This window comes from Vipera ursinii (genome assembly GCF_947247035.1).
Source record: "Vipera ursinii genome assembly, chromosome: 4".
Lineage (NCBI taxonomy): Eukaryota > Metazoa > Chordata > Lepidosauria > Squamata > Viperidae > Vipera > Vipera ursinii.
Genome location: NC_139514.1, coordinates 113,049,641 through 113,066,664, shown reverse-complemented (window position 1 = coordinate 113,066,664; position 17,024 = coordinate 113,049,641). Strand labels below are relative to the sequence as shown.

Here is a 17,024-nt window from a genome sequence, read left to right as displayed (position 1 = left end):
AAATCAGACACTTTTAACTGCCTGATCATTTAACACAGGTCTTTCCTATTTATTTATTTTTCTGACCGTTAAGCTCTTGGGGACTTCTCCTTCCCCTGTCTGATTGTTTCCTAAGCAGTATCTTTTCCACTCTGTCCCCAAGGTCATTTCACACATTCCATTACAGGGACTAGCTATGAAACAATGACTTCCATACAAAATGGATAAAGCTAGCTGATGGAACCAAGGAACTTATATTTCTTCTCAAAATGAGAATTAAGCAGACAGAGCTCAGGAGCCCACTGAGAACTGGAGGATCAGGAAAACGTGGGAAATTTAGGAAAAGCCTTTGGGATTACTTTGTATGCCTGCTCTGCAGAGGGCACCCTTCCCTTTGATTGGAAGGTCATATTTTAGATTCATATCATTTCTGCAAGTCTCAGACATATAGACATTTCGTCTTAAGAAAGGCTCAGAGAAAAAAAAAGTCAAGAATCAGGGACAAAAAGAGCGAGGCTAAGGAAACTTATGGCCTTCCTTCCTTCCTTCCTTCCTTCCTTCCTTCCTTCCTTCCTTCCTTCCTTCCTTCTTTCCTTCTTTCTTTCTTTCTTTCTTTCTTTCTTTCTTTCTTTCTTTCTTTCTTTCTTTCTTTCTTTCTTTCTTTCTTTCTTTCCTTCCTTCCTTCCTTCCTTCCTTCCTTCCTTCCTTCCTTCCTTCTCCTTCCTTCCTTCCTTCCTTCCTTCCTTCCTTCCTTCCTTCCTTCCCTCCCTCCCTCCCTCCCTCTTTCTTTCTTTCTTTCTTTCTTTCTTTCTTTCTTTCTTTCTTTCTTTCTTTCTTTCTTTCTTTCTTTCTTCTTTCTTTCTTTCTTTCTTTCTTTCTTTCTTTCTCTTTCTTTCTCTTTCTTTCTTTCTTTCTTTCTTTCTTTCTTTCTTTCTTTCTTTCTTTCTTTCTTTCTTTCTATCTTTCTTTCTTCCTTCCTTCCTTCCTTTCTTTCTTTCCTTAGTTGAGCATGGCTTTGGCCAAGAATACTGACTGATCGTCTGATATAGTTTTCTTCTATTATGCCCGGTTTTGTCCATTTGTATATTTGTCCATAGCCTAAATCAATACCCTGTCCTTAGTTCTTGAACCAATCAGAAGGGGAGTTTAAACATCTGACATCTCTATGTGAAGGTCTTAATCTCAGGGACGACCCTGGCAGTAGTGTAATGTATGCTACATATTTAAAATATTGTGTCTTTGCCGTTTGATACACAGCCTTGATTTGCTCTAGATATTGATCCAGCTGACATGTCTCCCGTCTTGTTAGTCACTTATTCTACTGGAGAAGACTAAAGCTAACAAGGGCTTTGGGACCAATTAGGTTAGCATGTGACAGAGTAGAGAAAAGGCACTATTATGAGGCTATGAACATTTGAGTGAAAACACTAGGAGCTTTTTAAATTCTGCAAGATATGAGAAAAAGAACAGACTTAACATTTCAGTTCTACCATTCTTTTAACTTAAGTGAAACAAGTTTTCGAACCCTCGCTAGGAACACCTACCTGGATTCCAAACTGGATCTCATATATAATTAATTAATCATATTTAATTAATTGCCCTGTTGCTTGATGGGCTGACTTTAAGTTATTATTGTACATAAACATAAGCAACCCTGAGGAAAAAAAATATCCCTGAAAATAAAGTGTCTGAGCTGCTTCTACTACATTTAGACTCTTCTAAATATAGTAGAACCAGTGGCTCAGTGCGTTAGGACACTGAGCTTGTCGATCAGAAGGTCGGCAGTTTGGCGGGTCGAATCCCGAGTGCCGTGTAACAGAGTGAGCGCCTGTTACTCGTCCCAGCTTCTGCCAACCTAGCAGTTCGAAAGCACTTAAAAATGCAAGTAGAAAAATAGGGACCACTATGGTGGGAAGGTAACAGCGTTCCGTGCGCCTTTGGCGTCTAGTCATGCCGGCCACATGACCACAGAGACGTCCTCGGACAAGCGCTGGCTCTTCGGCTTTGAAACAGAGATGAGCACTGGCCCCTAGAGTTGGAAACGACTAGCACACATGTGCGGGGGAACCTTTACCTTTACCCTCACTATGAGATCTTTGGCAAGGTGACAGCAGTTCCATCTGCCTAGCTTATTTGACCATCCAGAATGATGATTCAAGAAAATAATAAAAAGCAGGACTTACCACAGTATTTAACTTTGTGCTATGTCATCCAGGCACGTATGAGTACAGAGTTGTCGCTAACCTGAACTTTTAATGCCATAAATGTTGCTACAATTGGACGTGCCATGTTCTCCATTTGTCATAGACATTGTACATGAGTTGCTAAGAGGGGACGTTATTGAAGGTGACATTCAGAAGGAATTTTTATGTGGTGAAAAGCAGTGTGTCAAGCCTTTGTGGGGGGAGGGGGACAGGACCAGTAGCTGGAGGCCAGAAACGGTGGCGATAGCCCTTCCCTCCTCCATTACCTGGCTGTTGGAAGGTGACCTGGCAGAGCATAACCACATGACCGTCGGCCCTGTGGCTGCCTGGCCAAACAGCTGATCGGTGCAAGGAAGCGACAAGGAGCCAGAAGCTTGAGTGACTGTGATAACACATGCCAGAACATTCTGTGATTAAACCAACCACCTGTGAACTCAACAGCTTGTTTCTTGTTGGAGCCAGGGGTGTGGCAAGGACTTCTGACACAGTGTTTATAGGCCAGCCTCCACCACCTCCTCCTCCTCCTCCTCCTCCTCCTCCTCCTCCTCCTCCTCCTCCTCCTCCTCCTCCTCCTCCTCCTCCTCTTCCTTCTTTTTTAATTTAAATATGATTTTGCAGCTTTTTTTCTTTTCTTATTTTTTTTGCTAAATACCAGCTCCAGAAAAACATTAATATAGAGATGTAAGCTTTCCAGTAAATTCATGTTTAGAAGTTGAAGGGTGTTTCTGCTTGTCTGTCAAGAGATCTTCCTTCTTCAAATATACTGCGGAGTATTTTCCTGTCCCATCCTTTCTTTAAAGAAACCACTATAGTTCACTCTATTTTTCTGCGTTAGGAATAAAATTGAGCATCCAAAGCCAGTTATTACTTCCTTATGTGAGCTGAGATCAACTTGATGGTACATAGTCAAACATCCACGTTGCAAGTCAGGTTTTATTCCCTCACTCACAAAAGCCAGGGAGTCCAAGTATTGAGTTCAGGGAGACGGTTCAAAAGCATTTAAGTTACATTTCCGAAACTAATTGGACTGACATGTCAAATCAGATACTTCAAGTGTTTTCATCACCTCTTTTCCACAATCTGACTGTTTTTTGGAGTTGATTCATACCAATTTGGCATATTGATTGAGAAATCCAAATCAAATTGAACAGCCAAGTTAAATCAGGGCAATACTCACCTAGATTCAAATTGCATTTTGCCTGATTTGCAACTTCTGTGGAAAACCAAAAAAAAACATTGGTCTTTTTGTTTGCACAACAAATTATTCTAGTAGGTGTGCAACGAGGAGAATGGGCAGCATGCAAAATATATTTAATTCCAGAATCCATCAAATGTATAATTTTTGTGCTCCTCCAGAATATAATCTGGAGCGCTATCCCATTATCATGTTCCACGTTGGAATTACTAGACTGAACAGTGTTTCCATTAAAATATATTTAATTGCCATGTGGCTAAATTAAATTATTATTATTTTTTCCTCACATTCCAGTCCTGAAATAGAAACACTATTTTCTTGAGGTTGCTTGAAATGTGCTTCCTATTGATACTCTTTGGTTTAAATTTCATGTTGTTGATTTTGGGACATTTTAATTTCTCCCACCCCCCATAAGATGTCATTGCAAACCCATGCATATACAAAGTGAGGAAGACAACATAAACCGAGACATATAAAAATATTAAAATGTCACAACATTTTAGTCTTTTCTCTAATTTTTCCCCCCTATGCATTGGCATGCGTTGACTTCTCTGACTGCTTTTTTTTTTTCCTTAGCATCTGTTGACATTTTGAAAACCAAATGGGGGATAACAAATTTAGCAGGCAGATGCCCATCAATTTACATATAAGAACTGGGCTTTTAAAACCATTGAGAAACTGGAAAATATAATTAGAATGGTGAGTGAGTTTTTAGAGGCCTCTGCAATTCCCTTTTGTCCTCTGGATACAGTATAATGGATTTGCCTCTCACATGAAGGATGATATTTCTAATGTGCCTGGCAGATTAATTCACAAGGGGAAGGTGACTGACAATGTGCTAGCAGCACTGGTGCCTTGATTCGCAGGGTTGCCATTTAACATGTTTTATTTCTCAATATATTAAAAAACAGAAAATAAAATAATAAAAAAAAAACTTTTAATCAGTTTGTGGCTTCAGTGCCCTTCTGGGAAGCTCAATCATCTGCTCCAAACAACAGGAGAGCAGAGGAAAAACACAGCTAAGCACAGTTATACACGTGGAGTGAACTTTTTAAAATGTCAGCCACGCGTTGCTGCCCGAATTCTTCATGTTGATCTATCAGCATGTTGATATGTCAAGAATGTGATCCGTGTAGAATATCAGTCCAACAACAGCAAGCAAGATTTACTCATCTTTCATTTATTTACTCAGTTATTCATCTACTGACAATCCGTATCATAATATATCACAGTGCTTTTTATTTTATTTTTATTTTTTGTTAAAGAAAAAGGTGCCAGAATTCACACATGTCATACAACCCGCCTTGCCTACCCTACAAGGTTCCATCCCAAAAAGATGCCGGAACTCCGTTCTGAGCGTTCTATGACCACACAAAAAGCCCTGATATATCACAACAATCAGGTTATAAGGCCTAGGTAAGGCCACATTTGGAATACTGCATCCAGTTTTGGTCACCATGATGTAAAAAAAAAAAGAAGAAGAAGATGTTGAGCCTCTAGAAAGAGTACAGAGAAAAGCAGCAAAAGATGATTAGAGGACTAGAGGCTAAAATGCATAAAGAATAGTTGCTGGAATTGTGGATGTCTACTTTAATGAAGAGAAAGAGGAATGGGGACATGATAGCAGTCTTCCAATATCTCAGGGGTTGCCGCAAAGAAGAGGGAATCAAGCTATTCTCCAAAGCACCTGAAGGCAGGAGAAGAAGCAACGGATGGAAACTCATCAAGGAGAGAACCAACCTACAACTAAGGAGAATTTTCCTGACAGTGAGTAGAATTAACCAATGGAACAGCTTGCCTTCAGAAATCGTGGATGCTCCATCACTGGAAGGTTTTAAGAAGAGACTGGACAGCCACTTGTCTGGAATGGTATAGGGTCCCCTGCTTGAGCAGGGGGTTGGACTAGATGACCACCAAGGTCCTTCCAACTGTGTTATTCTATTATTCTGTTAAACATGATTCAGTTACGATGGCGCTAAGAGTATCTTTGGGTTCAAGTAGGATTTGATACTTCATGTTTGTGTCCAAAAGCGATTCCCATGTATTTGCAATTTTAATATTACAATTTTGTTTACCACATTTTGTTGTATCAGAAACTTTGGTCTAGGTCTGTAAACAACTGTAGATTTTTTTTCCTTCTTCTACTGTATTTAATCCTGTTAGATTCTCAGAGACTGCTTAGACAAGTTGCTAGAGTTTTTTGTCCACATTTTTAGAAGTGGTTTGATCCTGCCTCCTTTCTAGGGCTGAGAGAAGATGACTAGCTCAAGGTCACTCAGATGACTTTGTGTTTAAGGCAGGACTAGAACTCATAAACTCTCACTTTATAGGCCAATGCCATAATCACTACACAAAACTGACTAGAGTAGTTTGTGTGTATCTTAGAAATGAATAACCACCTAGCTGAATGAATGATTTCCTGTTCTGACAAGCACGTGGGTGTTGTCAGAATATTTGGGTTGTATCTACAGTGTGAAATTCCAATTGCCTTTTCATTCTCCCATCACCTTTTATTTTATTGGTAAATTCATGCATTGTGGAAGACTTTTATTTTAATTCCATTTATATCCCGCCCTTCTCCGAAGACTTAAATGGTTTGTTGTTGATTTAGTGAGTTTATGGCAGCCTGTGTATGCCAACAAGTTTTATGTTATTCTGATTTTATCTTGTTTTGAGTTGAGTGATATATATTTTAGATGCCATAGTTAATAGCAAATCTGTCATTAAAAATATGGTATGTTTTTTTTAAAAAACCCAATAATTGGGAAACTGTGTTTAGCTACTTTGAAATCAGAATAAATATACATGCATAGGTCCAGTTGATGTACAATGTCTGGAGGAGCTGAAGGCAATGTTGTCTAGAAGAAGCAAGTTTGTCAATATTCTATCTACTTGCTACACAATTCTGCACATAACTTACATGTGTAACATATGTCTGCAAAAGAGACACTCAGCACATGGTGATAAGAGGGATAATCCAACTATCTCCATTTCACTAAGTCAGGGCTCTCCAAACTCAGAAACTTTAAGACTTGTGGACTTCAACTCCCAGAATTCCTCATTCAACCTTGCTGACTGAGGAATTCTGGGAGATGAAGTCCACAAGTCTTAAAGTTGCCGAGTTTGGAGATCCCTGCACTAGGCTGATGGTAGAATAAACCATTGCAACATGGATATAATATTCTTAATGCATGATTGTATTAAGATTTCACTAATACCACCTTGCTAAATAAGTACATGCATTAGATATCAACACACACTCATTCTCTTAACCATGTTGTAGGATTTATTTATTTATTTATTTATTTATTTGTTTGTTTGTTTGTTTGTTTGTTTGTTTGTTTGTTTTTATAAACCGCCCTTCTCCCGAGGGACTCGGGGCGGTGTACAGAGTAAGGTAGGTATACAGATTGAACAATAGTGAAAAACAATAGTAAAAACAACTGAGACCCCAATTAGAGCTATCAGGCCAGGCCGGACTGCTGGAACAGGTAAGTTTTTAAATCGCGCCAGAAGGTGCGGAGGTCGGGGGCCATCTGGATTTCGGTTGGCAAGCAGTTCCAGAGGGCTGGCGCACCCACTGAGAATGCCTTCCCCCTGGGGGCCACCAGCCGACATTCCTTGAGCGGTGGCACCCTGAGGAGGCCCTCTCTGTGGGAGCGCACAGGACGGAGGGGTGTTGACATTGGCAGAAGGTGCTCCCGTAGGTAGTCCGGACCCATGCCATGTAGGATGCCTACAGAAAGTAGCTCCAGTGCTCAATTATCCACCCTTGCTAAATTAAAACACCTGCCAACCTTGTAGCGGTGTGGTTAGATCAAACAAACAAGTGTTGAGTAATACATTGATGGAGGATAGATAGAATAGGTAGATAGATGATAGCTCTATAGATGATAGATGATGGACGGATAGACAGACAGATGGATGATAGATAGACAGACAGACAGACAGACAGATACAGTAGATAGATAGAGAGAGAGAGAGAGAGATTAGATAGATGATAATAATGATGATAGATAATGATGATAGAGATAGATAGATAGACAGACAGATAATGATGATGATGATGATAGAGATAGATAGATAGATAGATAGAGATAGATAGATAGATAGATAGATAGATAGATAGATAGATAGATAGATGATACTGTATAAAACTCACATTCGCTAGGTTGAATGAAATTGTTATGATCCATCATGTATTTGTAGCGAGTCTTACTATGGTTTAAGTTCAGTGAAAATCAATGGGATCTTTGAGAAAACAAGCAGCACACTAAACTGCCAGCCACACATGCTCAAATTGCTATTTATTGTTAAAAAAGCTCTTAGCCTTTTAAGCCCCAAACAGGTTGAGATCAGTTTCCTATGGGAAATGCCCGATATATTTAATTATAACATCTTTATCTGGCCAGATGGTTTCCCAAGCCAAACAAAACAAGTGGAGCACTTTAATCCATTAAAAATCACTTTTGTGAAGCAAACACAAGACAAAAACAGCAGGCTGTAAGAGAAATCAGAAGCATCGAATCAAGCATTTTAAAATTCAGAATTTAACAAAAGACACAGAAGAACAGAAAAATTGGGGGAAAACCATTCTTTGGTAAGCGAAGCCTGGCAAGGTAGGTGTACAACAAGCCTGAATTTTCAGCAATTCTAAAATTTATAGGTAGCCTCAGGTAATATCACTCACAATTTTTTTTTATGTTGCCTGTAGATTGGATTATTATTTTTTGAATCATCAGGTATAAATAGGTATTGGGGTCCCAAACTGGGTCAAACAAATCATTATCTAAATGTTATGACAGATCGTCAGTGCTCTTTTTCTTTCTTTCTTTCTTTCTTTCTTTCTTTCTTTCTTTCTTTCTTTCTTTCTTTCTTTCTTTCTTTCTTTCTTTCCTTTCCTTTCTTTCTTTCTTCTTATGCTACCCATTTCCCCTATAAGGGTGGCTTACAAGTTATCAAGCAAGTAGTAAGAATAATTAAAATATTAAAAGTACACAGATCAAGATTTTAAAACTGTACTGTTTTGAATACATTATTTTACAACAGGGGTGTCAAACTGCTGGCCCACGGGCCAGATGCGTCATGCCGAAACCATGCCCACCCCACCTCCGGCAATGGGGAAAAAGCCTCAACACGTCATGACACGTCACATGATGTTGCGAGTTTGACACCTCTGTTCTAGAAGATGTGAAATTTAAGGTCTTTTAGATGGCATCTTAATGCTGTTATTTTTAACATAGCTTGCCATGGAACTGTGGCAAGCAGTAAGGCAGCCCTATTTGCTGATGACCTCAAATTCTTAAGGGTGGTAAATTCAGAAAGGACTGTGAAGGGCATCAGATGGATGAATGTGTTGTGATTCCTTTCCAGCCAGTGGATCCGGCAGCTGAGTCTGAGGAATCAGAGGAGGAGGAGGGGCCTGGAGTGACATTAGAGTCAGAGGAAGGCTCTGAGGAGCTCCAAGACTTACAGTTGGATGAGGAGCCTGACCTCTCTATTCGTGCTCAGGCTGAGACACAGCAGTGCTGGGAGCCTGAGTTGGACAGTGATGAAGAACAGTTAGGACAAATCCAGGATGCACAAAAGCACAGGCAAGGTTGACTCAGCCTTCCATCCTTCCGAGGTAGGTAAAATGAGGACCCAGATTGTTGGGGGCAATAAGCTGACTTTGTAATAATGCCGCTTGGGGGGGGGCAAAAGCCCTAATAAGCAGGCATATACATAGAATGAAGGCTATTGCTAAGCACATTAATTTGTGCTTCTTAGATTGTAAGCCGCCCTGAGTCTTCGGAGAAGGGCGGGATATAAATGGGATTAAAAAAAGAGAAGCGAGTAGGACAGAGGAATGCAATGGGGCGGCTCCAAAGGCAAAGGAAAAGGCATTAAGAAGCCACGCCTGGGCTGAATTATCAAAGGGAAGGTGTGGGAGGTGCTGGTTGCCGAAGGCAACTGTTCGTGTTGAGGATCGAGTTTCTCTGGACTGTGTTTGTTTGCCTTCCACATTGACTCAGGTCTGTGAGAATAAAAAGGGTTGTTCTTTTTTTCTTGTGGTTCCTGCCTGTTTCTTGGAAGAAGGGTTTCTCTTTGTGAGCATAACAAGGACTCAGGTAGGCTGGGACAGAACAGAATGAGCTTTGAAAGGCCAACACAGTAGTTGTCTGTAAACAATGATGGATTAGGGAAGAAGACCTTAATTATTGCTAGTTTTAGTTGTTCTTGTTTTCTTCCAAAGAAAATATGAAAACAAATTGTCTAATGGGTCATAGGAGTGTTACTTATTTCTTTATTGAGAATCAGTAGCAAACACAGTGGTATGGTAGCCTAGCGGTGAAGACTCTTGCCTTCCACTCCGAAAGTTGAGAGTTCAATCCTAGATAGCAGCAAATGTTTCTCTTTCCTAGCAAGGAACTCTGTGTAGTTGTCAGGAAGGGCATCCCGCCAGTAAATGCTTAATTCCATACAGTTGCCCTGACTCTATTCCAAATTAAGGGATTACAGGGTCATAAAAAGTGAGTTTAATCATTAGCGAACAAGTTGAAAAACTCTGACATGTTTATTAATGTCTTCAATAAACCTATGAAGTGACTAGACTTAGATTACTTCAATTACTATGTACAATTTGGGGCCATTTCCTCCTGTCAATTCTTGACTGAAAAGAGACACTGTCTAGGGCTTCAAGACCTTATTTGAAAAATTCTAGCTGATCACTAGCTGGCAGAAAATAGATGCAGCCATTCCGTGTTCCCCTGAGTTTGTAGTCTTGATCTGTTAGTCCTACATAAAATCAAAATGTAACATTGTTAAAGACTAGTTAGGTAAGAAGAGGATTGAAAATTATCCTTAATGATCTCTTAACCCAGGCATTCAACGAATCTATATAATTTTAGTACATGTAAGTAGCATTGCAGACAATTTAATTGCACCACAATGATAGAGGCTGAGTGTTTTGTCAAAGAATTTAATCGTTTCAAAAAATTAAGAGAACACAGTAAGGAATGGATGGTGAAGATGTTTAAAAATAGTTAGCCATGCACGTTATCGTCAATGTATGTAGTCTTAAACTATGGGGCTAGCATACAGAGAGGTGGGCATGTCAGAATTACTATTATGAGCCTTTTTTAAATGTTGCTGGCTATTGGTTAATGTCATTTGTAGTAGCATGGGAAAATAGCAATAGCAATAGTACTTAGACTTACATATTGCTTCACAGTGCTTTACCGCCCTCTCTGTGCAGTTTACAGAGTCAGCCTCTTGCCTTCAACTATCATTTTACTGACCTGAGAAGGATGAAAGGCTGAGTCAACTTTGAGCCAGTCAGAATCGCACTCCTGACTGTGGGCAGAGTTAGCCTGCAATACTGTAATAGCACTTAGACTTATATACCACTTCACAGGTCTCTCTAAGCGGTTTACAGAGTCAGCTTAGACTTATATACCACTTCACAGTGCTTTGAAGCCCTCTCTATGGGGTTTACAGAGTCAGCATATTTGCTACCAACCATCTGGGTCCTCATTTTACCGACCTTGGAAGGATGGAAAGCTGAGTCAACCTTGAGTTGGTCAGGATCGAACTCCTGACTGTGGGCAGAGTTAACCTGCAAAATCAATAGCACTTAGACTTATATAAGTGGTTTACAGAATCAGCATATTGTCCCCAACAATCTGGGTCCTCATTTTACCAACTTCGGAAGGACGTGTTAACCTTGAGCCGGTGAGAATTGACCTGCCAAACTGCAGGCAGTCGGCAGTCAGCAGAAGTAGCCTGCAGTACTGCTTTCTAACCATAAATAAAGGATCTTTCTGGTAACATAAGGAACAACATGCATTGTTCAAAATAAGTGACATATTCTTTACTACCCAAGTTAGATGTAAAGAATGGACTGCATAATGGAGAAGAAGCCAAAATTAAATACGGATGAGATGGAGATGCTATTGATTAATAGGAAACCGTCTGTAAGATTAGAATAGCAGAGTTGGAAGGGTCCTTGGAGTCTAATCCAATCCCCTGTTCAAGCAGGATACCCTACACTATTTCAAACAAATGGTTGTCCACACCAGCAGGGTACAACATGAAGGATTAGGCTCCTGCCCTGAAGTTAGAGCTGTGGTGGTGCAGTGATTAAAATGCAGCACTGCAGGATAATTCTGCTGACTGCCAGGAGTTCAATCCCGACCAGCTCAATGTTGACTCTGCCATCCATCCTTCCGAGGTCGGTAAAATGAGAACCCAGATTGTTGGGGTCAAGATGCCGACTGTAAACTGATTGGAGAGGGCTGTAAAGCACTGCGAAGCGGTATATAAGTCTAAGTGCTATCGCTAAGTGCTATCGCTAAGTGCTATTGCTAGATACAAAGAAGCAGCAACATTGAGTGTCATCACTATGATGAATTTGTCTAGTTTTAAACAGCCTTTTTTCCCAGTGGTTTCATGCAAACTTCACAGCAGGCTGAACTATTTCAGCACATCACAAATCAGTGGCACATGTATCAGACAGTAATCTAGCAGCGTTGTGTTCTGGACTTGATCTAATAGGGACAAACCAAGATGACATCAAACAGTATCCCTGAGCTTGGGCGGGGGTGGGTGTCAATGGCATTCAAACCTGTCGAGGGGTCCTTTGTACACAGAATATAGAATCATGGGTCTGGAAGGGAACTTGGAGGTCTTCTAGTCCAGGGGTAGGCAACCTTGGCTCTTTTATGACTCGTGGAGTTCAACTCCCAGAATTCTGGGAGTTGAAGTCCACGAGTCATAAAAGAGCCAAGGTTGCCTACCCCTGTTCTAGTCCAACACCCTGCTCAAGGAAGAAGACCTTTTACCATCCTGGTCAAAAGGTTTTCCATTCCATTTTTGAAAACCTTAGATGAAACACACTCCCGATCTCGATTCTGGGGTGGATTTCTCTGCCTATTGTGATTTCCAGACAGCACAAATCTGCTGTTTCTATAAAACAGGGAAAATACCACAGTGTCTTTTTGAAAGGAGCAAGACTTGAAATAACTCTCCGAAGGTTAGGGCAGATTATGGCTCAGTTAATTTGAGTCTAATGATAAATGAGCTTGTTCTGTTAACTGGTAGGATCATGGGAAAATCAGCACTAATAGACATTATTTTAACAAATTGCCATTTTAAATCACGCTCCTTGGGGTTCTTAACACAGATTTTATCAATTACATGCTTACAGTACAAATTAGCCAAAACACTTTTTTTAAACCTTTCCAACAAATTAGATTTGAAGGAAGGAGAGGAGGGGACAAATTTTATTCATGAGCTGCTGTAGGCATAAGGCAACTGTGTGCTTGGTGGCAAACAATGTATAAATAGATACTGTAACTGTTTTATATGTATATGTGTGTGTCTGTGTGTGTGTGTGTGTATAAAGGGACGCGGTGGCTCAGTGGGTTAGGACGCTGAGCTTGTCGATCAGAAGGTCGGCAGTTTCACAGGTCGAATCCCAAGTGCCGCGTAACAGAGTTAGTGCCTGTTACTAGTCCCAGCTTCTGCCAACCTAGCAGTTCGAAAGCACATAAAAATGCAAGTAGAAAAATAGGGACCCCTACGGTGGGAAGGTAACAACGTTCTGTGCGCCTTTGGTGTCTAGTCATGCCGGCCACATGACCACGGAGACGTCCTCAGACAAGTGCTGGCTCTTCGGCTTTGAAACGGAGATGAGCACCGGCCCCTAGAGTCAGAAACGACTAGCACACATGTGTGGGGGAACGTTTACCTTTACATATATATATATATATATATATATATATATGTACACAAATATGAGCTGTCACTGTTGTGACTACTGCCTGTCGATGGCCTTCGGTTAGGCCGAAACAGGAAATAAAGATTTGTCCCATGTTTGGGGCCTAGCAAGGTAATCTAAATAGTTAACAAGCATTTAACATACATATACATACATACATACATACATACATACATACATACATACATATATATATATATATATATATATATATATATATGTGTGTGTGTGTGTGTGTGTGTGTGTGTGTGTGTGTGTGTGTGTGTTCAGTGGTTGGAATCCTACCTTTTCTCTTCAATTTTTTCATAATTCTGACATTGCATTTACCTACTTTCTTAAAGATTTCATGATATAATGTAGCTGGAGGTATTCACATACATCATTAGAAACCTAGGATTTTGGAATCTGAGTTGCCTGTACCAAGAGCTTCATTTTTGCATGCAAAAAAAAAAAATCTATATCCATTCTTTAGCACTAGTAAGCAATAAGTAACTTATATGTTAAGTAGGGTTTACTTGAGAATTTCTCAGAATTTGGTGAGAAACCACAGGAATTACATCTAGTTTATTTTATTTATTAATGAAATTTATAGAGCTGCTCATCTCTTTCCGAAGAGGACATTGGGAAGGGTTAGGGTTACAGTTCATACAGGCATTACAGTTGCTTTCCTCCTTTGGCTGCTTCCAAATACGTTGAACTATATTTGTTATGGTCAAGGGAGGCTTTGCAATGAGGGGAGAAATGCCTGTTCTAAGTTGGTTTTCTGTTCCTGGAAATAAACATTAAATTTCATTCCTTTTACCTCTCAACTTCAGGGAGTAAATGTTGATGCTAATGGTGAAGGACAGCTACCATCAAGCTGGATGAAACATCAAGATTTGGAGAAAGTGAAACAAAGCAAGAGTTTCTAGATGTATTTCAAGGCCAACGTCGGAAGGCATGACCTATAAGCATGGACTTCATCCCCAAATCATTGCTATCTCTTGCCTTAAATATCCAAGGAAGCCATAGTTCTGCTCAAAAGCAAACCGCACAGCTCAAATGGAAAGATGAGGTTAATGGACTCCTGGGTGATGAAATTCATAAAGCTCTTGAAAGCTTTAGGGAAATAATTTACAATTGCATGCTTCTGAACTGTTTTCAATTTCTCATTCTGGCTTATGGTTTTCCAATTCTAATTGGGTTCCTTAGTCACGTATTGCTGTTTTTGGTTTTTTGGTTTTTTTGACAAACTAAGCAAGGTATTGCTGCCTGCTGGTAAAATAAAAGAATCTTCTAGTCAAGATCTAATATTTGTAACTTCATCAATCGGTCCATGTAGCTTTCTTGACAAAAAATATGGGAAGGATACAGAAAGGCTTTGCTATTGATGTCTTCCATAAATCCAATTTCTCAGACTGGCTCGTTTGGGTATTTGCTGCTGAAACCCAAAACAAACGTTTCAAGATCAGCCAAGATTGCCTACATTCTCCTTACTGAGATTCCAAGCTTAGCGGGAGAAAATAGTTAAAGCAGTGGTAATTCCAGTAACTATAAAATACAGACATTTGGAAAGGCTGAATATAAGAAAGCCAACGACTTGAAATTCTGAATCTGGACTCCGAACACACTCAGCCATGTCCTGCACCGAATAAAGATTTGACGCTGCTCTTGAGAGGGAAGATCAGCAAACAGAATCACCTATTTCGAGCATATTATAAGAGCAGATATCAGAATAGAGAAAATAATTATGTTAGTAAGGTTGGGGGAAATAGAAGAAGGGAAACGAGTGGGCAAGCTGGATGGAAGCAATCAATAAAATTACCGAAATATTATTGAAAGAACTATAGATAAACGGAGAAAGGTCAAGATGGTTAGTATTTGACTGTACAATAGTCTGAAGTCAGATCTGACCTGATGACAACCCTAACTAATTATGAGAAAGACAACAAGGGCTCTCAAGGGAAGTATTATGAGATACCAAATTCATATTCTCAGTTAAGAAATGTTACTTTCCTTAAAATGCTAATTTAAACCTAAGGCACTGAGGAGCTGTTGTGTTGTGATTCCTTGTCAGCCAGTGGATCCGGCAGCTGAGTCTGAGGAATAAGATGAGGAGGAGGGGCCTGGAGTGACATTAGAGTCTGAGGAAGGCTCTGAGGAGCTCCAAGACTTACAGTTGGATGAGCAGCCTGGTCCCTCTACTCACTCTCAGGTTGAGACACAGCTGTGCTGGGAGCCTGAGTTGGACAGTGATGAAGCGCAGCTGGGAGATATCCAGGATGTGTGACAGCACCGGCAAGAAAAGACAGCAGGACAGAGGAATGCAATGGGGTGGCTCCAAAGGCAAAGGAGAAGGCTTTAGGAAGCCACGCCTGGGTTGAATGATAAAAGGGAAGGTGTGGGAGGTGCTGGTTACCAAAAGCAACCATTCGTGTTGAGGTTCGAGTTTCTGTGGACTGTGTTTTTTTGCCTTGGACATTGACTGTGAGAATAAAAGGGGTTGGTTTTTTCTTGCGGTTCCTGCCTGTTTCTTGGAAGAGGGCTTTTTCCTTGTGAGCATAACAAGGACTCACATAAGCTGGGACAGAACATGCTGTTCCAACTTCTAGTAAGCAATTTTGGTTTCATCCATTTAGTTCACTTTGCATATCCTTATGGAATGAAATTTTGTAGGTACAGTAGAGTATGCTACACCCATACTAACTGATATGGAAGTGCACAATCTAGGCCCCAGGACCAGATAGAGCCTACTGTATTTAAATCTTTAGTGTGGCTTCCAGAATCAAGCTCCTAGGAAAATATATAGCCAATAAGAAAAAGGACTAGGGCAGATACATGACTTGAGGTTAGTTTGACCCATGACATGACATTAGTTTGATTTTAATTAAATGAAGATATAATATAAAGTTGGATGTTTATAAAGGAGAATATTTGTTGCTCAGGGCTGAAATGAGGCATCCTTGGTGCTTTCTGAGATTTGTTATTTCTTGCAGAGGTTTTATGATCCAGTACTGATGTTGTTATCTAGTCTGGGTAATGAAATGTCAGCAAGAAAATAATCAAGCTCAGACAGTACCAAGGCCCCTCAGCTTGAGCTTGTTTTGGATTCAGTCAGTACTTTTTTGACTGAGACCCCCTAGTATTCATCCATAAGAGCAAAAAGATAGATTTTTGTTGTTGTTAGTTGTGAAGTCGTGTCCAACCCATCGTGACCCCATGGACAACGTTCCTCCAGGCCTTCCTGTCCTCTACCATCTTCTGGAGTCCATTTAGGCTAAGGCCTACTGCTTCAGTGACTCCATCCAGCCACCTCATTCTGTGTCATCCCCTTCTTCTCTTGCCCTCAATCTTTCCCAGCATTAGGCTCTTCTCCAGTGAGTTCTTCCTTCTCATTAGGTGGCCAAAGTTTTTGAGTTTCAACTTCAGGATCTGGCCTTCTAAAGAGCACTCAGGGTTGATCTCCTCTAGGACTGACCAGTTTGATCGCCTTGCAGTCCAGGGGACTCACAGGAGGCTTCTCCAGAACCATAATGTGAAGGTTTCAATTCTTTGGTGCTCAGCCTCTCTTATTGTCCAACTTTCACAGCCATACATTGCAACTGGGAAGACCATAGCCTTGACTATATGCAGGGTGATAACCTTTATTGTTATTTTTACTGTGGGCACAATGGCACACATTAAAAATGAAATTTAGTTGCTTGCTCTCAAAGTGTACACATACATAGCACACATTTCAACATACTATATACAATATATGTATAGACTACACCCTTTCATATAAGTAACATATAAATATTAATCACTGTGAATCTTGAATACATAATGGAAGGAGGAAGCTTTAGATCAGAGGTCCCCAACATTTTGGGCAACAAGAACAGTGCCATGTAGAAAGGTTATTACCCGG

General features: G+C 40.3%; 1 long non-coding RNA gene across 1 annotated transcript in view; it reads right to left on the bottom strand.

The window, feature by feature from the left end:
* Nucleotides 1–557: 557 nt before the first annotated feature.
* The window catches only part of LOC310640199, a 996,098-nt gene continuing 979,631 nt past the window's right edge, over nucleotides 558–17,024 (bottom strand). The window contains exon 2 of the long non-coding RNA XR_014492494.1: nucleotides 558–972. This is a non-coding gene — a long non-coding RNA (uncharacterized lncRNA). The remainder of the gene's footprint in view (nucleotides 973–17,024) is intronic.